Source organism: Copadichromis virginalis, linkage group LG14 (genome assembly GCF_057382275.1).
Source record: "Copadichromis virginalis isolate Kocher_CV1m ecotype Utaka linkage group LG14, C_Virginalis_male_GT1.1, whole genome shotgun sequence".
Taxonomy (NCBI): domain Eukaryota; kingdom Metazoa; phylum Chordata; class Actinopteri; order Cichliformes; family Cichlidae; genus Copadichromis; species Copadichromis virginalis.
In genome coordinates, this window is record NC_140631.1 from 39,616,493 (window position 1) to 39,643,752 (window position 27,260).

The following is a 27,260-nucleotide window of genomic DNA, read 5'->3' on the forward strand; positions in this document are numbered from 1 at the left end:
ATGCACATGGACCAAGGCTAACACAATAAAACAGGAAGTGGAACAGGCAGAAGATAAACAGTGAACGTGAACTGAAAATACTGGGTCACCGACCCAGGAACCCTGACAGAGTGTTGTTAAAGGAGCTGGGTTTTTTCCTAACAAGCCAAACTAACTGTACCACATTTTAACAGGATCAACAGTGAGCTCGGAGTTGCATAATTCGAGCCAGAGGCCTCTGAAGGATGCATCCACAGCCAGTTTGTGGTGTTCCATAACAAAATGTTTGCTGGAGCAGGAAACTCTGGGATGCTGCTTTGCACTTGATATTAATCTGACATACGACAAGCAGAGTGACTCACAGATATTATTGTTGCAGAGGCTTGCAGATTTGTGCAGTCGTCATCAGATCAGAAATGATGTCATTCACTCACATCTACTATTACTGCAGAATGAGAAATTACTCTAACAGGAAGAAAGTGCTGCGCAAAGCCTTCCTTGGATAAAAAGTGCTAAAACAAGCACGAATGCATCATCACCATCACAGCTGGCAAATTAAAGAGCCTGATGTGTCACATGACTGTACTCTGCATGACAGTGTGAATGTTTATATCTTATGTAACACACTTATAGTCATGATTACAAAAGGACTGTACTTATGGCCATATGGCTACAAACTGAAGCAAGCACACACGCATCAGATGATGGAGGATTACATGGGATTACCGAATGCACACAGCTGACATGAAACAGCAGCACAAAACACACAGAAACACAATCAGCACACATGAAAGCTTTACAGCGTTCAATAGAAGCTGCTCACAGAGGTAAGCTTGTTTCTCATAACACAGTTAGACCCGGGGGGTCGCATTTGACCTCAGTTGTGCCAAACCAGTACAAGCATTAGACGATAACCACGGTTTTTCCCAACATTTAGTCTTTTCCTGGGCGGGTACTGGTATCAGTGCGGGAGGACGTTGCCATCCCGAATCAGTTAACTACCAGACATTCCCTCACTCATACTCTGAAAGTTCAGTTGCGCTGCCTTTTACTGGCAGGCTGACCAGTCACTGCTGTGGCTCTGCAGAGACTTGCTTGTCCTGTGGCTGATTCACCCTCCACCATCTTGGACCGTAGCTGGAGCTCTGCACTGAGCTGGAGGGCCGCATGCAACAGAACCAGGAGAAGGTGGTGACTTGGTTCATGTACCATTACAATGAGATTACCGAGCACTAGCTGCAGTCCAAGATGGTGGAATAGGCAGAAAGGCTCTCTGGAAAGGCAGCCGATTATCACTCTGTGCAATTATCTGTAATTGCAGAGATGCATCGTTTTATTTTAAGAAAGTATAATTATCTAATGTAAGCAGGGTTTTAATTAGAGTCTGGAAAAATGTGCAGCGTGTCCTCTCTACAGCGAGAGAGGACACGCTGCTGTTGTTGTGTAACAGAAAAGTGATGCTAAAACAAAGTCTGGTGGAAAAAATTGTTTTAGCCAGATTCTGATTTCGAAAACTCAATTTGCAGCATCTGCCGGAGCCAATATGTGATTTTTCAGTTAATTAAAAATATAACTGCTGGAGCCAGAGAGGGCAGAATGAAGAAAGCTTCCGACTGTGGAGTATGGATATACTGACAACGCAAATGACGCACATATAAACACACACACACATACACTCAGCTGTTTTACGGGTTTAAAGAGGTCATTGACAGGATTTGATGTGGTCACAGTGTATCCACGATGAGTCACAGTGTGTGGATGTGCGGAGGAAGACGGACTTTAAAAAGCAATAACCAGCTGCAGCGTGCGTGTGTTTGTGTGAAGATTCGATGAGATTGTGGTTGAAAAGGACTTCAATCTAATTATAATGATCAGTGCAGAGTAGGAGGAAGATGAGGAAACAGAATATTCCAGCACTAAGGAGCCGATTGTTGGGTTTAATGCAACTACGTGAGCTAATTCTTTTTTGTTTTTAATGGCAGACATCGTTGATCATACTTGATGAATAAAGATTTCTGCTCAAGAAAAGCTATATTTGCAAGTCGTTTAAACAAATCAGATACAAGCCACCAATCAATCTGTGAAAAGGTCCTTTCAATTATGAATACTTTCCATTACTCTTGGTCTCCCATTCAAGCCTGAACGTGCACTCTCGTTATTCTTGCATAAAAATCATGAGCCAGTGCTCAAATGTTGCTTTCTATTGAGTTGCAGTTCTACAAAGTATGATCAAACATTCTCTATTTGTTCTCGTCTTCCCAACATGTCCAGGCAGCTTCCACTGTTACTTCCCAGTCTACTCCATCCACCTGCTCTGTGCCATGTCACCTCAAACTGTCACAGAACAAACATCACTTTCCTTTTTGAACTGGTCCATATTTTACACAAAGGATCTGGCTCGCAAATAATGCTGTCTGATTCATGAATGTCGGAGTCTTTGTCAATGAGCACAACTCGAGGAGACTCGACCTGACTGGTTGTTTGTATTTTGGTTATATCGCTATCGAGCAGGAAGGTTACTGAGTGCAAACGTAACAGTTAATTTGTTACGTTGTGAATTTGCAGGCAGAAACAGATATGTGATTTTCAACAATTTATCACAGTTAATTGTTACATTATGAGAAACAGATTGCATCTAATTGGCAGTTTGACCCCTTTCAATCACACACTGATATCAGACTGATAGCAGTCTGACTCCATCTGGCCACTTTATGGTAGGTTGTGTGTGCGAGCGTTGGTGTCCTTGACGATTACATTTTATAGCTAAAAGAAAAAAACTGAAGCAAGCTAATTTTTCCTTAGTGTGAAAATGTGACTTTGAAAAAAGGTGATCAAACAGTATGAAGTATTGTGATAATATCATGGCATGACTGGTGACTCCCGCCCCTAGATATAACACAGAGTTACTGGAAGAAGACATCTAAAAGGGAAATGTAAGGGGAAAAGCAGGAGAACAAATTCATGAAATACGTTTTGACCCAGATGAGATTAGCCGTTATTGCCGCCCTTGGGAAAATGTAGCTTCATGCATGTACAGTTCCATTACAGCCATAGTACCACAAGCAGCTCTCTGAACACTTGATACAAATATGTACTTCAGACACCACACAGAACATAATGCATGAATTCCATAAATAAAAGGGCCTATTGCATCCCGATACTGCATCCCCCCATCGCCTCTCCCACCAGCACACTTACAAACGTCTCCACCACCACAGCAGCATCGTCAAACTCCAGTGAGACAGCAGCATAAGCATGTTTCCCCCACCTATTGCCCAGTCTTGCACATATGCCAAGAATTGCATATTTGCATATTTTATCTTAAAAAAAACATTAACATCAAAGCTTAATTCACAAGAAAGATAAAAAAAGCTGCTTGTACTTCAGACAGCGTAACAGCTCAATACTGAGACCCTGAGAGATTCATGAAAGAAGCAACAAAAAGCTTTTGGATGACCAGTTTCAGTTCAATTTCTCACAAGAAAAACTGTATATATGTACAACTACACGTTACATAGCCAGGAGGGACTACGTGATGAATAATTAATGAAATACAACTTAATGAAAGACAAAGAAGATGGACATCGTTTTTTAACAGAAATTGAGTGAATTTTCTTGAAAAGTGTTCTGATTTTCTATGCTGTTTGTTTTGTTCCTTCTTCTTGAAAGCCTTTGTGTGTCTACGTCATCAAAGGCTCAGTTCTCAGAGTCTCAACTCAAGTCAGGATGTGGATTTGTGACGAAACGGAAAACAATCGAAAAAGATTACGTGAGCACACCCCTGTTACATAAGGACAGCAGCCAACATGACGCCAGCTGGTGCAACAGTTCCTGGGCTTGGACCAATGAGTTTAGGTGGGTGGACCAGTAAGGTAGAGAGGTGTGTGTGCATGTGCGTGTGTGCATGTGCATGTGCGTGCTTGGCGCTGTTGCAGGGTACACTGCTCATCTCAGCAGGCTCAGTTTCTCCCATATGTTAAAAGCGAACACAGCAATCTGTTGAATAGGAACGATGTGTCTGTATGTTTTATCAAATATATTCATTTTGCACATCTATTAATAAAAACAATGACAGGTCAGATCAAATGAATCAGTTGAGCTTCATTCATAACAAATGAAACAAAGTTGCAGAAAAACTCTTTGAATCATCAAACATTCATAACTTGTAGCTTCAAATAGCAACAGCTCGCTCACTGTGAGGTTAATTCAGTTCCTTTTTATTTATAAAGCACCGGTTTGTATCAACAGTTATCCCACAGGTAAAGATCTCACAGCATTGAAGTGAAAACTCCAAAGATCAGACAGACAATCTCCTACCTGGCAACAACTGGGAGGAAGAATTCACTTTTAACAGGAAGAAAATCCCAAAAGAACGAGGCTTGGTTGTAACGAGTGATTATTTGTAACCAGTTCAAGGCCCCCTCGCCATTCTCCTGTGACATCAGGAAGGCATTTTCCCCCTGCTCACTGATATTTTCAATTCAGCAGGTCATCTTCACCATGTCTCCATACCCAAATGCACTGAGCTGCCGACTGGCCGATAGATGTTTCCTATAACAAGCAGCTCGACAGGTGTACCTAATGAAGTGGCTGGTGAGTGTATATTTATATAAAGAGAGCCGTGAAAATGTTGCCAGTAGAGGTAAAAACAAAAACCTTATTTTGCAGAACTGTCTCATAAGTATTCAACTCTAGCAGCAGAGTTAATGCATGTTAATGCATGTCATGCTGGCAGAGCGCAAACAAAAAGAACAAAGTCGGAGTCTTCTCCAAAAGAACACCCACAGAGATCCTTTAGAAAAGATCAAATAATATCTGCGGGCTTTAAAGTTTTAAAAAGTTTGTTGTTTGTATCCCACAGTTACAGCAAAGAGTGTAAAAATGCATCAGTACATCCAGGGACACGCTGCGAATCACCCGTAATCTTTATGGCACTTCACTGTTGAGCTATATGTTTAATACTTTTAAAACAGTCACTGACACTTCATCATTTAATTAAATCATCTACTTGTTGAAGAGCTTTGAAGTATCAGAATACGACAGCATGAGATATACTCCAGTTTATTAAAACAGGGAAAATAAACCAAGTATCATAAAACATTAGCATCTTAAATCCTGCTTAAACAAACCATATAATTCCTGTTCTAGTTTAAACACTCGTCAAGATTCTTTAGAGTTTGAAGAGATCTCAGATATTCAGTCAGGATGGTAAAAATAAAAATCATTCAATATGAATGACATCTCATGTTACTATATCTATTTGTCGGATGATTCTGTTCTCACAGAATCATTCTGAACCAAAAGATGTGTAATCTGCACACAACTTGCATACTAGCGCACACTGGCATTTCTCTATGTAAGGAAACATGTGAGAAGCCTGCACTGCTAAAGCAGGAGAGGAAAGTCTAACCCTAAGATCGTGTTTGTCACTCAGGCAGAAAAACTACAGGAAAAAGCAGAAAGCAGATGGAGGACACGGAGCACATGATCAGTCAGTCCAGCACAAGCTAGAAGCAATACAACAACAACATCCAGATTCTCCAAGGTCTGTGAAATAGGCCAAGAAATGAGACTGTAAGTCATGGTGTCCAGTGTCAATGCAATGGTAGAAGTGATAGAAGGATAAAGCCGACACCTTTCATCTTTAGTTTTCATTTGAATCCTGAGCGTTTTGGGATTTGTGGTGTTTTGGAAGTCTGTACGTAATATTAAAAAGGCAATAATAGTTGTAGCAGTGTTCATTTTGAAGACCATTGTGTGTTTCCTCATATTCCAATCACTGCGATTTGTTAGGTTGTTTACAGGAAGTCGTGTTTTTTTCTTTACTGCCTAAGCTGCAGCATCCTTGGCTGTCTTGGTGTGTTACTACCATGTGATGTGATACCACTGACAGGACCGTGTATCGCACCAGATGTTCGTGCAAAGTTAGTGTTTGTGTATCGAGTCATTCGGCGCACACAAATGGCATACGGGCTAAAATCTACTTGACTGAAATGGTGGAAACAGAAACCCTTTAACATCCACATTAAATGATACTCAGATGTCTGCAGCTGCAGAGCGAACATCAGCCTGCTGAAAGCAGGGATGAGGGCTGCATGCTAACGTGTGACATCACTAACCACTAATGACTCTCTTTCTTGTTCTGCCGATCCCTCGGGAGAAAGAAATGCACAAGCGGACACTTTTATTCCCTGTCGATCGCATAAAGAGGCAAAGTGAGGGTGTGAGGGAGTTCAGACCAGAGTAACTTGAGGGTGGATGATGTGAGAAGGAAGGGGCGAGGGAAAAGAAGGGCAGTGGAGGAAGAGGAGGCCCAAAAAATAACTGCACAGAATCTATCAATCACAAAGAGGAGAGAGCAAAAGAGTGGGAGGGTCTTTCATCAGAGCATGATAAGTAATGGTTTTTATCCCAAGATGACATTTACATTTTGGATGACTGCCTTCAGCAGAGGCTGAAAATAGTCTGATGAATATTTAAAAAGGAGGATGAAACACACCAAGTCTTAAAAAAAAAAAAGGATCAGGATTTTTGTTGATAAGTCTTTTCCTATTCAGAGATTTAAAGAAAATATTTTAATACATCTATAAGATCCTGTCTGGTGTGCTGTAATCTGCACATTAGAAATGTTTGTTTGTGCAACAGAGTTATCAGAGTGGAGTTTGTTTTCACCTGTTTGGTTTATGCAAAAATAATCCTTCATTCAGGTTTATTAAAATAGAGAAACAGTGACACCGACGATCAAGCAGTTTCATGTAACGAGCACTCAGCAGTCTCATTTATTAAAGTCCAGTCTGATAAAAGGACATTTAGAGATTATTTTTCCTTCTTATTTTGGTTTGATTGTGTTGTATTCATCCCTAATTTAAGTCACACGTTGGATATAGGTTAGCACTTTTCCTTTGTTCTCCTTCCTTTCACTTCATGATTACAGTTTTTGCTCGTTGCTTGAACACTATAAACCCATGCTTATACTAAAGTAACACAACTTGAAGCTTTTGTTACCATACCTCAAACACATGTACCCATACCTTAAACAAAAGTGCTGCTTTGCACTCTGGTTGCAATTATGCAACACACTTACTCCTTTATGCAACACACATGGTCCTGCATGCTACACTCTATTTCATACATAAGACACTTCGTTCAAAAATGAAATTTCAGGGTGCCATTTGGAAAACACATGTATCCAAAATACAAAACACATCGGGTAATTGCAACCACTCAAATATACACCTGAAGGCACTTACTTGCAAAACTGAACACCAATTAGCCAACCACAAAAAGCCCTCAGTTTAGCCATTTCAAGAACTTTGCAAGCATGGATGGAGGGAGAGCAAGAGGAAGAGGAGGAGGAGGTCAAAGAGGCCATGCACGGACCCATATTTCTGATGATATACAGTTTTTTCTGAATGCTTAAACCCTAACTGTGATTCCTGTAGCACAATCTCTAAAACTATTCAGAATTAAAGCAAAACCACTCACTGAGTTTGCAAAACTAAAAGCACAAAAACTGCTTTGCACTCAGTTTGCAATTTTGTAACACACACTTTGCAAAACTGTAGGCACAATTCACTGCACAACACTCAATTACCAAATTCCCAACACACTCCTAGCAAAAGTATACACATGTATGGCTATCATTAACACTAATTTGCCAACTGTCTGGCACACTTTCACATGTGAAAACTTTCTTAGATAATTAGTTCACTTTGCAATCAGCCTAAGCACTATAATACAGGTAAGCTGTGTGTGCGGAGTACAATGGAGGGAGCAGAAAGAGTGAGAAGTAGAGGAGGCCGAGGAAGAGGACGTGGAGGTGAAGAAGTAGGATGAAGAGGACGACAAGGACAAGAAGGAGCAAGAGGAAGACGAGGAGGAGGGAGAGGAAGATGAGGAGGGGGGAGAGGAAGGGTAGGAAGAGTAAGAAATAGAATTGCTGATGACATCAGAGCTACAATAGTGGACCATGTCATCAACCGTGGAATGACCCTGAGGGTAGCTGGCCAACGGGTCCAGCCTAACTCGAGCCGCTACACTGTAGCAAGCATCATAAGGACATCTTGAAATGAGAATCGGTTAGTACAGTCACTTTGCACAAAGATTTGTAGCACTGCCATATGCCAATGAGAAACACACCAATACCATTGATGTAAAAATACTGAAATTGTTACTTTACAGAATTGCTAGATGACCAGATGCTGGGGCAGAGGAAGCATGTTCACTGCAGACCAAGTAACCCATATAGTCATTATGGCGATTGCAAATAATCCTATACTTGGAAATAAACACTTGTGTTTGTTTTGATGTGTTTGAATAAACACCAGTACTTGAAGTTTGGATCCCTCTATGCTTATGGATCTATGACAGAAGTATGAGCTCAAACTGACATAGCCTACCTTGTGCACAGAGAAAGAAAAAGCCAGAAGTGTTTTGTATTCATACCATCAGTGTGCAGTTGGCGCATTGTGTGCTTAGTAGATGATGGCTTGTGTGTACTGTTTGATACGGAAACACCATTTTTACAAAGGTGTGAAGAGTTAATCTAGCTGTGTTTGCTTTTGCAAGAGAACTACAATGTTTTGATGATTGGGTGACAGGTTTTCTTATTTGTGTGAAGAGTTTTGCAAAATTAGCCAATAGTTACAAAAAATGTGCTTAAGAAATCAGAAAAAACTGTAAGAGCAACTTTGGTGGACCATGTCATCAACCACGGCCTGACTATGAGGGAAGCTGGGCAGAGAGTCCACCCACATCTAAGCCGTTTCACAGTGGCATCTGTAATAAGAAAATTCCGACTAGAAAACAGGTCTGTCTTCATCTCACTGCCTTCTACTCTACTCAGATGGTTTTTATAGTACTGTTCTACAGTTACCATATCAAGTGTACAGGGTATTGCAGGGTGCTAATGCTCCTTTTGCAGCCAAAGTGGTAGTTTCTGTGAAACATACCATGATTACTTATATTGAAGTACAGTGGATGATACAGTATATACAGTATATATTGCATCATCATGCAAAACTAGGTCCATACAATAGCCAACACATACTCACATTTCTAGATGCTCTCCATGATATAGTTGTACAGAATAGACCAGATCAGCCCAGGTTTGTGGTGATATGGGATAATGTCAGTTTCCATCGGGCTGCTCTGGTCCAGGCCTGGTTCTCCAACCACAGTCAACTTGAAGTGGTATGCTTGCCCCCTTACTCACCATTTTTAAACCCTATAGAGGAATTTTTTTCGGCTTGGAGATGGCGTGTATATGACCGCCAACTACATGCCTGCATGCCTCTTCTGCAGGCAATGGAACAGGCCTGCGGTGACATTCAGGTGACAGCAATCCATGGATGGTTTTGACATGGAAGAGGATATTTTCCCCGGTGCCTAGCGGGAGAAGACACTGCTTGCGATGTTGATGAGGTCCTGTGGCCAGACCCCAACAGACGGCGGGATCCATGAGCCCACGTATGCACAATTGTCATGATTTTTTGTTTACAGTATAGTGTTTTTTCTAGTACTGTATTATGGGTTGTTTTTTGTTTTTTGTTTTTTTGCTTTATCTGAATTCATGGTACTGCAATGTACAATATTGAGTAGGCCTATTTGCTTTTTTGGTTGTTTGCAAATGTGTCTCCTGAAAATATGCCTTCTGAATGAACAATGGAAATCAAAGACTGCAGTGCTTTATATAAAGTAGACTAGTGTGTTCCCCCTGCTCTGTAGGTGTTTGCATATGATGCAAGTATGTGTCATTTTGTCAACAGAGTTACATTTTGACAAAGGAATGTTAGGTTTTGACAGCAGAGTTTAGGTTTTGAGAGTAGAGTTTCAATTTGGTGCAGATGTGAATGGTATATTTCCCAGTGTTGTGTAATGTTTACTTGTGTTTAGGGTTTTGGCACAATGAGCGACGTTTTGCCAAATGTGTTCAGGCAACGGGCAAAAACTGTAATAAATCAGCTTGGTGAGAACTGTTGCTGGACATCATGCCTTCATCTCTGGAGAGGGTGTATTTATTTGTTTACCTAGCTAAATTCTATTTCACTAGTTGGGGAGGCAGAATAGGACTGGGGTATAATAGGTTTTCTACTTCACACCACCAGATTATTTCAGCCCTTTCTCATTACCTACCATCCATCCAGCTCTCCATCCACAAGGCGAGAAGCAGTGTGCACACAGGTTACCAGTCTTTGGCAGGGCCGTTTCAGCCCTTTCTCATTACCAAGGAAATCAAATAATCCAGTTTTTTCAAAGGTAATGGTGCAGCTTATTTACCTACACGCTGATCTTTGGCAGCAGAGCTCTTCAAAACTTAAGTAGTTTTTACTGCCTGAGTCGACCCAGTGAGTGAAAGCAAAAAGGAAAAAGAACAAACAAACAGGAAGTCTGAAAAAAAAAAAAAAAGAGCAAAGTGACCACACATAGCTAACCTGAGGCTACGTCCACACTAATGCGTTTTCGTTTGAAAAAGCATCGTTTTCTCTCCGTTTTGGCCTCCTGTTCACACTGAGACGCTGTTTTCCCCGAAGGAAAACGCAGCGTTTTGAAAACGCTCTCGAAAACATTTGGAAACTGTGCTTTCGACATCTAGATCAGATGCAGGTGACATGCGACAAAAAGGCATTTTATTTATCCCCAGGATGAGAACACGTGGGAAATTCCATCCCTTTTTTTGGACAGTTTCATGTTACGTGATTTTTCATTGGAACATTTGTTCATTTCCTGTCGAAGAGCAGTCGTATCTCAACAAAGAAATGTTCCTGTTGCTGTTTTTTACGAGGCTAACTCTCATTGTTTCTGATCAGCCACCCCTACCTGCCAGTCCATCTTGCTAGTCCACTTCATTTATCATTTCCCTCAGTATACAACAGTCTATAAGCGAACCTTCATTCTTTGCTAATGTGTCTTTGTGTTCTGTGCTTGAGCTTTTCTTCCTCTTACCTTCTTGTTTTGTTCTTACCTGCTAACCTGGAGCTTAATTTCATCTTGATCTCTTCAGACTTGTTCACCTACCTTGTAACTAGGGCTGTGCGATATGACCAAAATCTCATATCCCGATATAAAACATCTATCGTCCGATAACGATATAAATCACAAAAAATTTAATATTTTCTGTAAATTCTGTGAATCTGGAGTAGGTGGTAAGCTTTATTGTGAAAGGTTTAAGCGGACATGTGATGGTTTTACCGTCGTTGTTGCTAATGACAACCCATAAAAACAGGCACTTGTCCGTCTGTAGTGTGGTTATATTAAATATAAGAGAAAGAGAGAACTTTAAGAAATTAATATAGCCACTACAGTGACCACCAAAACCATGAAAAAAATATTGCCGTAAACAGTTTATTTTGCGACACCACGAAACAAACAGCATAAAATGAAACAGACGTTTTTATATCGTTATCCGATATATATCGTTATATCGAACAGCCCTACTTGTAACTGCACTTGATTCAAGCACATTACAAATGGACTTTTTTACCTTTTCATGTCCGTGCTGTGGATTCAGGTCTACTTTCTGAGCTGTGACATTTTGGCTTCAGCTTTCTTGTTTGTCTCAATTACCTCTAAAGTTATTCTTAACATGAGCATGTTAGAAGGTGCACCAGCTCACTCCACTATTAGTTTATTGCACTGATGGGATTTCAGACTTTGGAAGTTTGTTAAACCTCTGGCTCAGAAGTTGGAGAAAGAAGACCAGAGGGAGTAAGAAAGGATAGAGTCACTGAGCGGGCAGCTTTTATCTCTGGTGTGCCATTAAATTAACACCATAACACTACTAAGAGGCACAGAGTCCCAAAAATTGCTGATGTTCAAATCTACAACAGGCTCAGGGATGATCCAACTTACACCTGCCCACACGAGAGCCCTGCACAGCATCCTCTACACTGCACCAACACCTGATTACAGATGACTGAAAGCAGCAATAGGCACATGAGCCAAGAACAGCGTTTAAGGGGCAAAGAGATTAAACAAATTAAAGAAATGAAAGTAATAAAATAAATCACAGCATATTGGGAAAAAATAAGTATAAAAGGCGGCAGGGCAAAAGAGAGAGGTGAAGAATGCAGCATGAAGAAGAGAGGAAATCTCTGAAAGCTGAAGGAAAAGGTAAAAAAATTACCACACAGCCATACAAAACAGTAAAAGAACAAAATAATATTATGAGAAATGAATGAAAGTCAAGAAATCAGTCAAGAGAAAAAGAAGAGGAATGACAAAAATGAGAACACACAGGAGAGTGGGCCGGATAAAAGATGAACGTGGGTGAGAATGCAAGATTAAAAGACAACGATGAGGAGAAAAATTTGGCAAACGGGACAAAAGTGAAACTTCACGAGAGCCAACAGAGAATGAAAAAAAAAAAAAAAAGATAAATGCATAAGGTGTCATTGAAGGAGATGAGAGGGAAAGAAATGGATGACATAAAGAAGATTTAGCAACCTTTTTAACCCTCAAAGACCCTTAAAAAAAGGTAAATGCAAGACCTTTGAGCAGGAACGACTGTTTAGACGAAGCAGATGCTGTCAGTGCCACTGCACGATTTCTTTGTTATTTACATGTTGTTTGAAGTGCAATAAAACTGGGCCTAAAGAGCTTGATTTGAACACAGAGATCATGCTGCAGCGCTAATAATTTTATTACATCCATACGATAGCCCAACAGTACAGGTGAACACTTTATGATAAAAAAAAAAAAATCAGAAGAGAGAAAAAGATTTAAATCATCAAAGCTTAAAAATATTTCATATCATCATAAACTGTTTAATTAAAGCCATCAGGACAAATATGCAGCAGAGTGGTGTCGTGGAACTTTAATGCAGGCAAGCTCAGCTCCAAAGTTCCACATCAGCTCTGCAGATAAGGACAGACGACACGTCTACATGCGGCTGGGCCGTCCTTGTGATCCACCATAGAGCCAAAACACACAGCACCATCACAAAGATCATTGTAATCCTCTGAAGGCTCCACATATGGTGATCCATAATTAAATACGGGGTTAAGCCAAAGAAAAGATCCATGGCACATTGCTCTGTATTCAGCTCTCCTCATACATTAACAATATGTCGATTTATGAAACAAATTACACATTTTAATTGAAATGTGTGAAAACACAGGCATTGATGCTAATGGTGGTTAGCATCAGAGAACTTGGAACATTCTGTGTCAAACAGGTTGCAGCTACATCTATGACAGAATGAAACAGCTGCATCCATGCAGCTGACACCATAATCCTCATTCATATTAATGCAACTCGGGCTTTAAAAGCAGATAGGAGGAACAGAGTGGAAGAGTGAGGCTGCATATATAAGTGATAAAGTGGAGGAAAGGGTAAACGAGAGGGTGATGGAATAAATTCAAATCAGATTAAAGACAGACAGACAGAGGAATCGAATATCAGCGAAGACGTGCCAAAGTTACGGTGGTGGTTATGTAACCGAGCAGCACTAAAAGCGAAATTCTCCAAGACACCCAACACGCAGGCTCACAGTGCAGCTCAGCTCAGGCCCGTAATGCATCAGTGATGTAAAAACTGACAAGAATACAACACACAAAGAGTGTGTATGTTCACTGCCTCCACACACACACATTTGATAATAAGAGAGTGCAGAGGAACTGAGGAGCTGCCTCTCAGCAGGCAGTCTCTGCAGCAGCACTCACGTCCCAAGACACACACACACACACACACACACACACACACTTTAAAGTGCATCTGCAAAACAACAGTCTTTTCTGTGAGCTGATAAGTTTAGACTTTTGCATTTTTTAAACATTTGAGTTAATTTCACGTTGCACAGCTGCATACAGACAGTATCAGGATATGTTGTTCATCCCAGAGGAAATGCGTATTATGTTGGTGCTATGACACACTGCTAAATTGAGGCACTGCTCAGCAATGAATGAAGAACAAAGATTATACTTGAGCTTCTATGACTGCAGCTGAATCTGCTGTGGCTGCGTGTGCATGTGGTATAGATTGGTTGTTTCTGCTCAGTGGATAAAACAGGGTCTGCTTTTTCCTCCCCTCTTATAATAAGAAAATAAGTTCATTCACTACAAAGTAATATTCAGTCAACACATCCATGCCAAACACCTTCTTGTAATTAACTTTTAACCAATGAAAAGCTAAAGCTTCATTATGGCATTCATAAAAATCATAGACATGTAGAAAAGATCCAAAAATGAGATATTGCCTCGTATTTCACAGCATACTGTGAAAGGACAACACAAGCAAACAATGGTTACATTCTGGTCATAAAGGGATGCACAAGATCTACAACAATACTCAATACAATGTGGTGTTTAAATGATGTTTAGTTGGGAATCGAAGTGTGAAAGAAAACATCCCGCACACCATCACCAATCTGAAGGGCTGAAACAGGGCATCCTCAAAGCATGCTGTTAGTCAGATTCTGACCCCACCATCCCTTCATCACATCATCCAAGACTGAAGCCCAGGCACTCTGGTCCCCTCTCTCTCACATCAACAAGGCATTTTCTCCTTGAGAACTGACGCTCACTGGATATTTTCTGTTTTTGGATACTCTTCTGTAAAAGCTGGAGATGATTATGTTTCTTAAATAATCAGACCAACCACACCAACAACCACGCCATGTTCAAAGACACTAATTTCTTTCCCCATTCTGATGCTCAGTTTGAACTGCAGCAGGTCGTCTTGATCATCTCTGACAAAAAATAAAAAAATACACCAAACTTCAGTCAGTGCCCAATTAGATATTTGTATTAGCAGGTGTACCTAATGAACTGGCCAGTGTGCATGTCTGCCATTCTCTACGGGTCAGACTTGATATAAGAAAATTAAAAATGTATTCCAAAGTATGAGGAAGTGCTAATTAAGAGCTTATTTCAGAAGGCGCTCTTATTTTGATAAACAAGTCCTCAAGATTGCATTTGCATGATGGAATTGATGAATCCTTTGGTTTATTAAAACATCAGGAGTTGATGAATTCTCTCAAGCTGCGCTTTAATTAACTGCACCACAAATGGACCCCGTCATCTCTGGGAGCCGTAGGAGAGAAATATATTTGAGGAACCAGCAACCAGCATGTTACCAAATCAACCAGAACCTCTTCTGGACTCTTGGGGTTTGAAGGAACAGGCATGAACATATTGTTAATAACCGTTGATGGTATTCATAACTTTCAGGTTTTCTGTCCTACACCTTTTAATGGTAACTTTAAGCAATCGACTAAAATCATTTGTGTGATTACAAGCTGTGGAAAGAGCGAGCGGGGAAAGCACAAAAACAGCCCTGTACATTTCCCATGAGAGCAATCAGACTGAGGAGGAGGAGGATCCGAGAGTCAGGAGGAAGATGGATAATTAGGCGATAGAAAGATAGCGTCGATATAGGAGATAAATGTTCCTGGACTGGTTGGTTCATGGCTCTGTGTGATTTATTCTGTTTAGTGTGTTGATTACAAATCCCTCGAGGGCAATGTTCCGCTTGGAGGAATAAGCAGATTCTGTTTGCAGCCACCACAGAGGCGGTGGTTTTTTTCCGCTCGCTTTAGGAGTTTTCTGGTGCAGAATCAGGTTTTATCTTTGTAATGTTGATATTTGTGTCCGTTACAAAGGTCATTGTATAAGACTGGGAGATTATTGAGTCATAAAAGAGCATTTTCCACACCCGAGACAGAGAACGAACCAATCAGAGATGCCTGTTGTCTTTAGGTTCATGATGCCCTCGAAAATGAGGTGCTAAGCAGTGATTTCCAGGAAAGAAATTCAAATGAGTCTATAACACTGACATTTGTCAACCCTTGCAGAGATAAGGGAATCATTATGGAAGAATAAAACAAAAACAATCTGACCTGCTAGTGTTTCTGTCGGAGCGTCATAAGATGTCCCAGATGTGCCATTGTTCTTATTTTGTCTGTTAATAGCTATCATTCACAACCTCCGTCATTCCAGACCTCAGCCAGTCTCTTCCATTCTCCACATTTGGCCCATATCAGACTGAACCTCACATTAAGCTCTTGAAATTAAAGCCAAATAATGTTTCAAAAGGAAGATCCTTTCTCTAAATTAAGTGAACAAAAAACCTTTTCAGATACTCAAGTTCAGTTTCTTATAAAATAAGACCAAGACTCGTAGCAAATTCTCACATTAAAGAACAAAGTTCTCGAATGTTGGTATTTGCGTCTGAAAATACAATTAGTTAATCCATGGTGGAATCGATAAATTGATTATTCATTGCAGCTCTGAAGTGTTTAACATCATATTTCTGACTTTTTATAAGTCATCAACCAAACAGCCAGTCAGGTTCTTGTTAGACTTTAAAGTTTTTCAGTTTATTTTCATGCCAACTTTACAAAGTGTTACTCATAAACATTTTAATAAAGCTCTTGTTTGTTTGTTTCATCTTTCCTGTCTGTGCTGTTCATGACTGTGTCCATGGAAACCTTACATTTCTGGTTGTGTGTATAAAGCAAAAGCAAAAAACAAATACATCAGTTTATCATGTCAGGTGGGGGCATCAACTGGGAAAGCTTCCCTGATGCGGCTGTCTGCTAAAAACAAATATTTTATTCAACCCTATGTTTCAGATTATCACTTTAACAGGCGAGCTGGAAAGCACAAAGTTGTGTAACAGCCCCGTGCTCAGCAGACAGCAGTATAGGGCTGTGGTTATGCCTGAGCTTTTCCCAAGTGTGATTTGTAAATGAACAAGAGTGAAGTGGGGCGGTGATGAAAGAAGCACAACACCCCCAGGGTAAATAAAGGTTAAAAGATGCAGAAAACAGGGGAACAAAAGTCTCTTTGTGTGTAAGCGCCTCTGGATAAGAGAAACTGCCAAACGCCCGATAGTTGTGAGATGTAATTCAAAGAAAAGATGCAAACGATGAGAGAACGGGAGGAAGCACGCTGGAGAGGAGGAAGGGAAGATGGGAAGAAGTGAAAGTAAAGAACAGAGGGGGGAGATAATGGATGGGAGGGAGAAAGATGAAGACAGAGGGGAAGAAGGGGTGATTAATAATCCATTAGCTATTATAAAAACTAAAACAGCACTTGGATATGTTTTTTTAGAAGCAGCTAAATATGTTGGTGGAGTCGCGCAGCGGGCTGTGCAAGCAAATATCCGACTACAGAGGGCAGAAAGGCGAGAAGATCGCAGAAAATCTTCACCCTGGGTTAGGTAAATCATGAAATATGACTTTAATTATAATTAAAAACATCCAATCACGTTTAAATAGCTCATGTATCTGATATGGTCGTATTGCACTTCCATTACGTCCGTTTAGTGTTTCTTATCATGTAGGATCTACAGCACGTTGCTTGCTGCAGCCTTTTTTCCTCCAGGGAAGGCAGAGGGAGGGAGAAGCGGGGAAATTATACAGCCCCACAGACAGAGAGATGGATTTGAGGGAGGGATCAGCTGAAGCCTGGTGCAGGGGAAAAAAGGGAAGCCCCAGGAAAACTGCAGAGACAGAGAGAGAGGAAAAGCCCAGGGAAGCCCCGCTGCAGCTGAACAGGAGGAGGATCCCCGTCTCCACAGCCTGCATGCTGCAGTCCGGCTGCTACAAAGGAGTCCCTCATTAAAACTACATTCATCATCACTGCTCTCTGTGCCTCCACCTTCCAGAGCAGAAACCAAATGAGCAGAAAACGAAATGGTGATGAAGACACACACAAAGCCCAGTGTGTGGAAACAAACACCAGTTTGTTCCAGTGCGATTGTAACCTGTAATTTTAGAAACAACTCCTGGATGAGAGTTTCATTAATTTAAAAATATTTCATACGTATACACATCCAATATTAACACATTGAACTGTATAGGAAAATCTAATTTCTCCTTTTATATTTCCGCATGTTATACATGTTTCCAAAATAAGATTGACGGTTTTAACTCATCTGGGCGCCCGTTACGCAACATCAGTGAACGGCACCTGCATTCCAAGACGCTAAAAAAAAAAAAAAGCAGCATTTCAGACCTGATCGTTCAAAACGCTGAAATATTACAGCGTCTGGAGCACAATGGGGAATGCTTTTGATGAATTACTATCAGGCTACAACCACCCCAACCGCTGCTCGGACAGGGTGGATGGACAGAGAGAGAGCGGAATAAACCGGAACACCGATGCTTCAGTTCCCAAGATAAACTGGACTCGTCGTTCATTAGAGCTCGTAAATTCTGGTTATCTGGTGGAGATGTTCACACATGACAACAAGCTTATCGCGCAACCCTGAAGAGTTTATCTGGAGTCGGGCTGTAGGGATGCAATTCCCCACAGTCTGCTCTGCAGCGTCTTTTATTTTGAAACCTCAACCAGAAGTTGCATTTTTCTTTGAGCTCGTTTGACACCAGTCTCTGCAGCCGAGAGGCGCAATGTCAGAATTACTACACCAGCTTCATGCGGCGTGTGCAATCACACAGCAGCGCCAAACTGCGCACATTCGTGTCGCACATTATTTAATCACGGGAGCGTTTGCTACTCGTTTTCTCTGTAATGAAAGCAGTTTCAGCCAAAATGTCAGTGTCTCATGTGAGTCTTGCGCCCGAGCACAACACGCGCTCCCAGGTTCCCTCCGGGGCCACACTGGGCAGCAGCGCTCGTTAAACTAGGAGACACTTCAGAGGAGCGAGTCAGCATGCTCGTGTTCGTCTCCCACACTGAAATCCCTGCGAAGTGCTCAGCATTTCACTCACGTTCCTAAAAACTTAAAGTCAATGCTGAGATGCTTCAGCAGCGAGGAAAGCTTGCAATGATTAATTTATTTTAAATATCTTCACAACGAGAATCAGCTCTCTCAAATCAGGATTATTGACTTATAACAAAAGACGGAGGTTCCTAACCAATTTACAGGCTTTGACGCACTAACAGCACTTCCACGTAGACGTCCTCTGTCACTGCGAGACTAGTTTTTGGCACCGCCAGGCAGCTCCACATGGTCGGAATCGGCAGCCAGTGATGCCCACATGGGGCACATGAGCAAGTGCACACGGCAAACGACCGCAGCAAACACACACTGCGCGCAGACAGAGCACAAGTGTGAAGCATTTCTCTTACCTTCTGGTCTAGTGCCGGTCCGCACTCGAATCTTTACGCATACTATGTGAGGTTTGTGCGAAAGCCTGGGAGAGAAAACTGCGCTCGCTTCTGCGCTCCGTCCCTACTGTCGGCTCTCTGCCTTCCTCTCTCACCCCGGCACACTCAAACTGCACAAACAAGCTGGCACTCCCCCTCCCCGCGGTCCCTCACTCTCACTCACGCACACAGAAGGCGCGCGGCGGGGCGGGGTGCGCGTTTTCTCCTCGGGGGCGCGGATAGCGGTGGAGAGAGTGCCTGACAGGAGAGAGGGGGATTAAAAGAGATGGACGCGAAGATGAAAAAACAAACAAAAAATTAGAAACAGAAAAAGAAAAGAAGAAAGAAAGAATTAACAAAAATGATGGAGGAGAAAGGAGGGATTGATTAAGGGAGACACTTGTGAGTTTTGATATTGAGAGTTGGAGGATAAAAGAAAAAGAGTGAAAAGGAAATAAAGGAGATGGAGACTAAATTAACAGGTTCATTTTGGAAATTAAAGAAACGGATTACGCGGGGGAGGGCAAAGTAAGTAATGGAAATGATGAGGGAGGGGTAAGAGTGCTTGAACTAAAGGAGGAGAAGAAAGGAATGCAAGGAAACAAATCGGAGGATTTCAGTGAAAGGAAAAGAAGAAACACAGAGGAGAAAGAACAGAGAGCAGAAGAGACAAAACAGAGCAAATTGAAAATTGATTAACCAGGAATATAACAGGATGTTCTGCAGCCCACTTGGCTCATATCCTCACAGCCTTCACACTGGTTTCTAATATAAATATACTAATTTTATACATTGTCAGGAATCAGAATGTATTTGCTAAATCTGGATACTATCAGGCGCCCACAGCTTGACGTTTCCTCAGTCGACCTAGAGGGGGGTGACGTGGGGTGTTTTTGGGGAGCCTGCAGGGGAGAGATGAGCTCCAGGAGCATTTCTCAAGGTATCGAGCAGGGACAATTACTTAGCCAGTGTGTGATGTTTCAGGCTCCGCTCTGACGGCACAGGCCTGCTGACCAAGCAGGCAGGAAACGCAGTCAATCAGTGAGTCTGTATAACAACATGCTGTACTAAATCCTGCCAGACTGAGTCGATGACAGAGACGCACTGTACAAGCCTGCTTTTCTTCTTGCTTTTCTTTCTTTTAATTGTATAATTTATTATTATCTTCATAGTCATTTCTAATATTACCAATATCTACGTCTTGGTTTACCATTTAAGTTCCCTTTCACACACCTGCAGGCATTCACAAACCTGTGCAGAAGTCTTAATAAACAGAGTGAAATGGCCAGTGCTCAGTTTTCATTATATACGTTGCCCCTGGAACATCTACTTGTCAGCTTGTGTTGATGATACACAGATGTACTTTTCTGTTGAGCCAAACAACCTCAGCCTCCGTGAATGCTTCACCTCTAGCTTGGCAAAACCGACGTTGTGTTTGGCCTCGACAGATTCTCTAAGGAGGTCGGTCATTGCCTCGGCCTGCTCAGCATTAATATCAAATCTGTTAAGAAACTTGGTGTTATTCTGACCTGAATTTGAAGTTTGAATCTCACACATTCAAAGCTTGTCCAGTCGTGTTTCTTCATCTAAGAAAACCCTAAAAAAAAAAAAGCCCAGTGATTTAGAGCTTTAATTTCCTCCCACCTAGATTATTGTAAGTCTTCCCCCCCACACACACACACACATCCCTCAGTCGTCCTCAACCTGTCGTTAATTCAGCCCACCAGGCTGCTTACACACATCACCCGTATGCTTGCTGTCCTTTATCAGCTTCCAGTGAAATTCAAAATCAATTTTAAAAACATATGAAAACCTACATTGCCAGGTTCCTGTGTATATAGCAGGAACAGTCGGCCTCTCCAATCATCTTAACTGTCCTTCTTATTTTAAATGCACAGGCAACCACACTTTGAGGTTGTACCATCCAAACTAACAGCCCCCGTCAGCTGGCCCAGTGGTTTTTTTAATGACTGCTCACTCATTTTCAGGGTCAGCAACAGTCAACAACCTTTACAGAGACAAGCAGACACTAAAACATGAATGGATCAACTCATGGGAGAACACAGAAAGATGAGACAAGAGGAAGAAACAATTAGAAAAACACTGTGGGAACTAAACCACCTGAGAAATAACAAAACTAAAAACTGGAGCTTAATATACACCGAGAGTCCACAGCTTCTCATAAAGAGCTCCATGAAAACTAAACAGGATCAGAGCTAAGACTAGAAGTCAACATACTATGATAATAAAATGATGACCCAAAACACAGGATCATCAAACAAAAGCTTCTTATTAAGAAAATCATGTGGGAAAACAAAAATCAGAGAATATCATAACAAGCTTAATTTTAGAAGAATAAAGAGCTCAAGAATCGGGAGTTTCACACAATAAAAACAGAAACACAAACTCCAGTATACAAACAAAAAGTGGAGTAAAATTAGGATGAAGAAAAATATAAGAGGAAACAAAACTCGCCATCATTACGAGAACGTTGCCGTGACATCGTCCCATCTCTGTGCGTGGTTACAAGGTCACCACCATTTCCAGCATCATATTTTATCTATTCGAGTGTCATTGCATGAATAAATCAAAATGACCCGTTTATCTCATACTGGGCCTCAGTGCATCCACTGTCTGAAACAGCTCCGTTAGCTCCTCACCTCTTTAAGCGTCTCGGTCGTTGTGTCCTTGGGCAAGACACTTCACCTGCCACCTGCTGGTGTTGGCCAGAGGGGCCGATGGCGCGATATGGCAGCCTTGCTTCTGTCAGTCTGCCCCAGGGCAGCTGTGGCTACAACTGTAGCTGCCTCCACCACGCTCTGAGGGCCCCGAAAAGCGCTATATAAATGCAATCCATCATTATTATTATTATTTAACTTTCTTCTGATTAGCTGCCCCTCCCACGCTCACTGACATCATACAGTGTTCAGTGCCGTCTTAAGCCTTTGTCCACATTACACAGATTTGTCTACAAGCAGCCACCACAGTATCTGTATCTCTCTCTCAGAGATTAATGAAAGGCATAATCAGTCCGCTGTAAGCAAATTTAAATCTCTTTTCCACAGCAGGAACTTAACAACCTTTATTTAACTCAGGACTTCTCATTAACTGAATATGCATCTCCATCTTTAAAGCATCCCCAAATTCAGTAACAGCTCTACGGATTAAAAGGAACATCCTTGAGTTAATTGGGAGAATTTTTAAAATACTTTGTATCCTACCCTTCACCGTTCAGCCAGAGTCAAAAATCTATAACAAAAAGTCAGTGACTTGCTACTAAACTTATGACTCTCAGGTTTTATGTGACAGAAATTAGGCACAACAGTAGTTAACTAATTTTCTGTCCTGGTTCAGGGACCACTGGAGGGAGAAGGGTTAAAAACATTTTGTTACGGTCTCTGTATTTTTACGGCTACATCCATTGTACCTGTTGAGCCACACAACAGTGTAAGAGATGACAAAGTTATTGATTTATTTTCATGCTTACATCAACAAGAGATCAAAGTAGAGCTCACACAAGAGAGCTGTGAGCCAGTCAGAGGCTCATCATAGCATCTTGTACTGCATATGCGACCTGTTCATTGCTGCTTTAGCTTGTTTCACTGTGGCTGTGAGTTCTGGTTAATGTGTGTGTGTTTCAATCCGACCTGCTCTCTCCCGTCATCATTGTGCATCTTATTTTCATAGCTTCCCCCAGAGTGTTGCCACTAGTTTGATAACAGTAATTTCAGTCATGGCCCGATGGTGCAGTGGTCAGCACTGCTGAACTCGCTGGTTCTGACCTGCTGCTGTCACATTTTGGCACAAATTGGACTCTAAATTCAGATTCAGCACACCAGGAGCAAGTTTAAAGGATTTACGAACTAAGATTATTTTACAGAGAACAAACAGCAGATTAGTGTGGCAACATTGTCTCTGAGAACTGAACCAGGAAGTCTGCGAGTTATCTGTGTTGTGAGGATAGATCTTGATACCTTACCAGAGAGATTCCAGAACAAAAGCTTTGGACGAATCCGAGGAGAACAGGCAGGTTTTCCGCGTGATGGCTGTTGGTGAGCATAAGTCATGCCAGAGGAGGCCATACAGCGGCAAACAGGCTTCTTCGGCAAGAGAACTCTGAACTAGTGGACAGGAAACATTCACACAGGGAGAAAACCTAATGATCACCATGGTAGCTAATGATCTAGCAAGGATCTGCTGCACCATCCAGCCCTCGTTAAGTCATCTTACAGGTAGATGAGTTTACGAGTAGCAGGTGTGAGAAGGACGACCCAAGAGCAGCACTCCAGCTGCAGCACTCCACCTGTGGCTCAACAAAAGAGAGAAAAAAAACACCACCCAAACCTGCCCTGACCGCGACGCTGGTTGGGGGGAATCTGCAGCTCTCTCTGTTGTCTGTCTCTCTCTACATGATGCTCCATTCAGCTTGACTCTCCTGTGCAGCATCACAACTGTGCAGTCTTTGTTTGTGCACCATACATAATACTCTGTCAGTAAAAACACTCTCCTTAGATGCACATAATATGCTTAGAGTCATTAAATGTCACTTCCTGATCTATAATGTCTTTACAGCATGAGGGGTGTAAACGTGATACTCGCTCCACTGAAGATAAATTATTATCGTGGATTCAAGATGTCCCACATCTTATTTTCAGCTACAGTCCTGAGACGCTGACCCAGTGTTTGGTGTTTTTCGGTCTCTTCGGTTCCCTAATAATCCTCAGGGTGTTTTTTTTATTACTTCATTTTTCAGCTTTGTGTTTTCAGCCTTTGTGTTTTTAGTTCAGTTTGTAATGTGTTCCACGGTGTTCCTCAGGTCAGGTTATCAAGTCTCCGTCTATGTTTGGTATCATGCTATGTCACTTCCTATTTTATTTTGGTAGTGCCTTGTCTTGTGTGCCTGGTGTTAGGTGTTACTTCCCTGTGTCTTATTTACTTCAGCTTTCTCTCCCAGGTGTCTTCATTCTGCCAAAATCAACTTTCTATACACATATTATCTCAGGCTCTCCTTGTCCTTTGTTGAGTTGTTCTTCATGGCTGTGTGTAACCTTGTTCTGTGGCTCTGAGGTTATTCTAGTGATTTCTTGCAACTTATTCCTTGGCTCCACATGACATATGTTTTAGATTCTTTGGTATTTTATTATGTCTTATACCGAAGGCATTAAAACCTTATAGAGAACTGCCAGAGACTTCGATATTTTGCCTTTGATATGAGTAATGTGGGGAATCCAGGATAGTTTGTGATGTATTATCACACCAAGGAATTTTATTTCAGATACTCTAATTCAGTGTTATTAATGTCAGTTTACTGTTAGTAGAATATGTGCGATTCCCAAATATTATGAATTTTGTTTTGCTCAGGTTCAATGTTAATTTATTGTGGTCAAACCAGGTCTTCAGATTATTTCATTCATTTTCTAGTTCTTTCAGAAGTTGTTCCAAGTTACTTCCACAGCACAGTAAGTTTGTATCATCCGCAAATAATATTATTTTCGAAGACTTTGAAATCTCATTAATATACAATATGAAAAGCAGCGGCCCCAAAACTGATCCTTGGGGAACCCCACACACAACAGGTTTCAGTTCTGACTTCATGGCATTTATTTGGGTAAATTGTTTATGGTTTTTAAGGTAACTGTTAACCCACGATAAGGCCACCCCTCTGACCCCATATGTACATGGTTTGTCTGTATCGAATGCTTTCTTTAAATCTAAAAAAACTCTGACAGCATATTTTTTGTTTTCAATAGCAGTTGTTACTGTATCTATAAACTCCATTAAGGCATGCGTTGTGGTCCTTTTGGGTCTAAATCCATACTGCTGTTCATATAGTACATTGTTTTTTTATGATAAAGTCATTTAATCTATTGTAAAATATTTTTTCCAGTATCTTAGAGAACTGCAGTAGTAGAGAGATGGGCCGATAGTTTGTGAGAAGATGTTTATCTCCAGCTTTATATATTGGAACTACCTTTGCAATTTTCATTTCATACCTCCCCTCTAATGTGGACACCGGATCAGCTGGAGGCGCAATCGAAGATTGCAGCGGTCCCAGATCAGATGTACACACTGGAACTCTTTCCCATGTCGCTGTCTGTGTTTATTGTGCTATGGTGTGTTGATATCTGTGCATTCCTGTATTATCTTTTTTGCGTTACACATTTCGATGTTTTTTTTTCCTCGCTACCTGGCCTGACCTGTCTCCCCAATGTGATGTTTGTGTATTGTATGTACGGTCGGCAAGGTCTGTCATCTCAGTTGTGGGCAAAAGACCTGCAACTGACAAATAAAGGTTATCTCATCTCATCTCATTGTGCTAATTGTGTTTTATGTCTAATTAATTTCTTATTAGGTTCACGTCTGTTAATCCTGGCGTAGCTCTGTACTGTTGCAAAACCTGGTAGATGGTCACTTAAGTCATTTATTATTAATCCACTTTCAACATTCCTGTCAACAACATTAGTGAAAATATTATCGATAAGTAGGGATGGGTATTGATAAGATTTTCACGATTCCGATTCCATTTTCGATTCTGTTTAACTATTCGATTCTTTATCGATTCTCTTATCGATTCTTTTTAAAGGAGGAGAACACTAAGGTCGATTAGCTTAGAACTTTGTTTTATATCTTCTCTTTGAACAAGATAGAAATTTAAGAGTAACATGGCCTTACAAACCCAGCAGTGAGATCTTAAGAGATCCAGCCTACGGCTCTTCAATGGGTGTCACAGGATCCCCAGGAAAAAAATTGTAAATGTAAAATAATAAAATAAATATTCTTCTGTAGCAATAACAAAGTATAACATAAATAATTCAGTAGCAATTACACAAGAATATCCAGTAATGTCCCTGCCTACAATTAAACACATTCACTTACCGAAAATCGGGGCATCTGCTGTGGCAAATGGGTGCAAGCCTTTGACCACAAACTGAGTCACTGCTCGGTGACATTGGTCTATCCTGGCCTGAAAGGAGACGCTACCGGTAGACTGCAGCGAGAACTGCCAGCATCTGAGCCAGACTCTGTCTGTCTCATCATGGTCACTAAATGCACAGTAATGGCAGGTTTGTAATAAGGCAGATCGCGCTAACATAATATGCACTGTTAGCTGATTATTTACCTGCCGCATTAACGGGAGAGGACGTGCAAACGTTACCGCTGCTGCTGGGTTGAGATTCACGAGTCCGGAGCGGAATTAAAAACATGACATTCATTTAAAGTTATCACGTGTTTTGTGAGCAAATGCTTTTGCATATTCGCAGTGTTTCCTCCCTTAAATGAAATATCTACTTTGCAAGTATTGCAAGTTGCCCTGTTGTCATCCGTTCTCGTAAAGTATAACCAAACTTTTGAGCGTTTGAGCCGCTTAGGCGCCGTGTTTCCTGCCAGGTAAATGACGCTCCGCAACGCGGTGACATCATTCGGGGCGACTGGAATCGATAAGGGAATCGTTTGCAAAAATGGCAAACACTTCCAAGGAATTGAAACAGTGGGAACCGGTTCTCAACAAGAACCGGTTTTCAATACCCATCCCTATCGATAAGTGTAGCACTATGTGAGGTTATTCTAGTTGGACGGCAGATTAAGGGATAAAGACTAATGCTGTTTTTTTTATGTATGGACAAAATCAGTGATGGCACTGTTCACAGTTGGATTCAACAAATCTATATTGAAATCACCACATATAAATGTCATTTTCTAGTTGTTAATCGGATTGTACATCTTCAACATTTCCTCTGTGAACATTTTTATACATGATCCAGGCATCCTGTGGATACAGCTGATTTGCAGATTCTTTGACTTTTCACCTTCTATTTCAATAATTATGGACTCCATTATGTTATCCAGTGCTAGAGACAGTTCACTGAGGATTCTACATTTGTAATTATTATCAGTATACAAGGCAACAGCCTCTCCCCTTTTTTATTTCTATTAATGTAATACATGTCATAGCCATCAATCTTCACTAAGTTTTGATCCCCATCTAACCAAGTCTCTGAAACTGCAATGACAGTGAATTTCTTAGAAAACTGTGCCAGACAGTCCAGGATTTTTGAATGGTTTGAATTGAGCCTTCTACTATTAACATGCATGACTGATATTACATTATCCATTATTATATTTTGATTGAACTGCTCATTTGTATAATACTCACATTTTTGATCATGCTTATGGGTATAGAAATTGTTTTCAGGGTCTATATCATTTTCCAAGTCCCATAGTCTGTTA

General features: G+C 41.2%; 1 protein-coding gene across 5 annotated transcripts in view; it reads right to left on the bottom strand.

Annotated features, from left to right (window-relative positions):
- The window catches only part of slc8a2b (solute carrier family 8 member 2b), a 212,957-nt gene extending 193,739 nt beyond the window's left edge, over positions 1–19,218 (bottom strand). For all 5 annotated transcript variants that reach the window (XM_085430898.1, XM_085430897.1, XM_085430895.1 and 2 more), the window contains exon 1: positions 19,014–19,218. The gene's annotated coding sequence lies outside the window, so the exon portion shown is untranslated. The remainder of the gene's footprint in view (positions 1–19,013) is intronic.
- Positions 19,219–27,260: the final 8,042 nt, after the last annotated feature.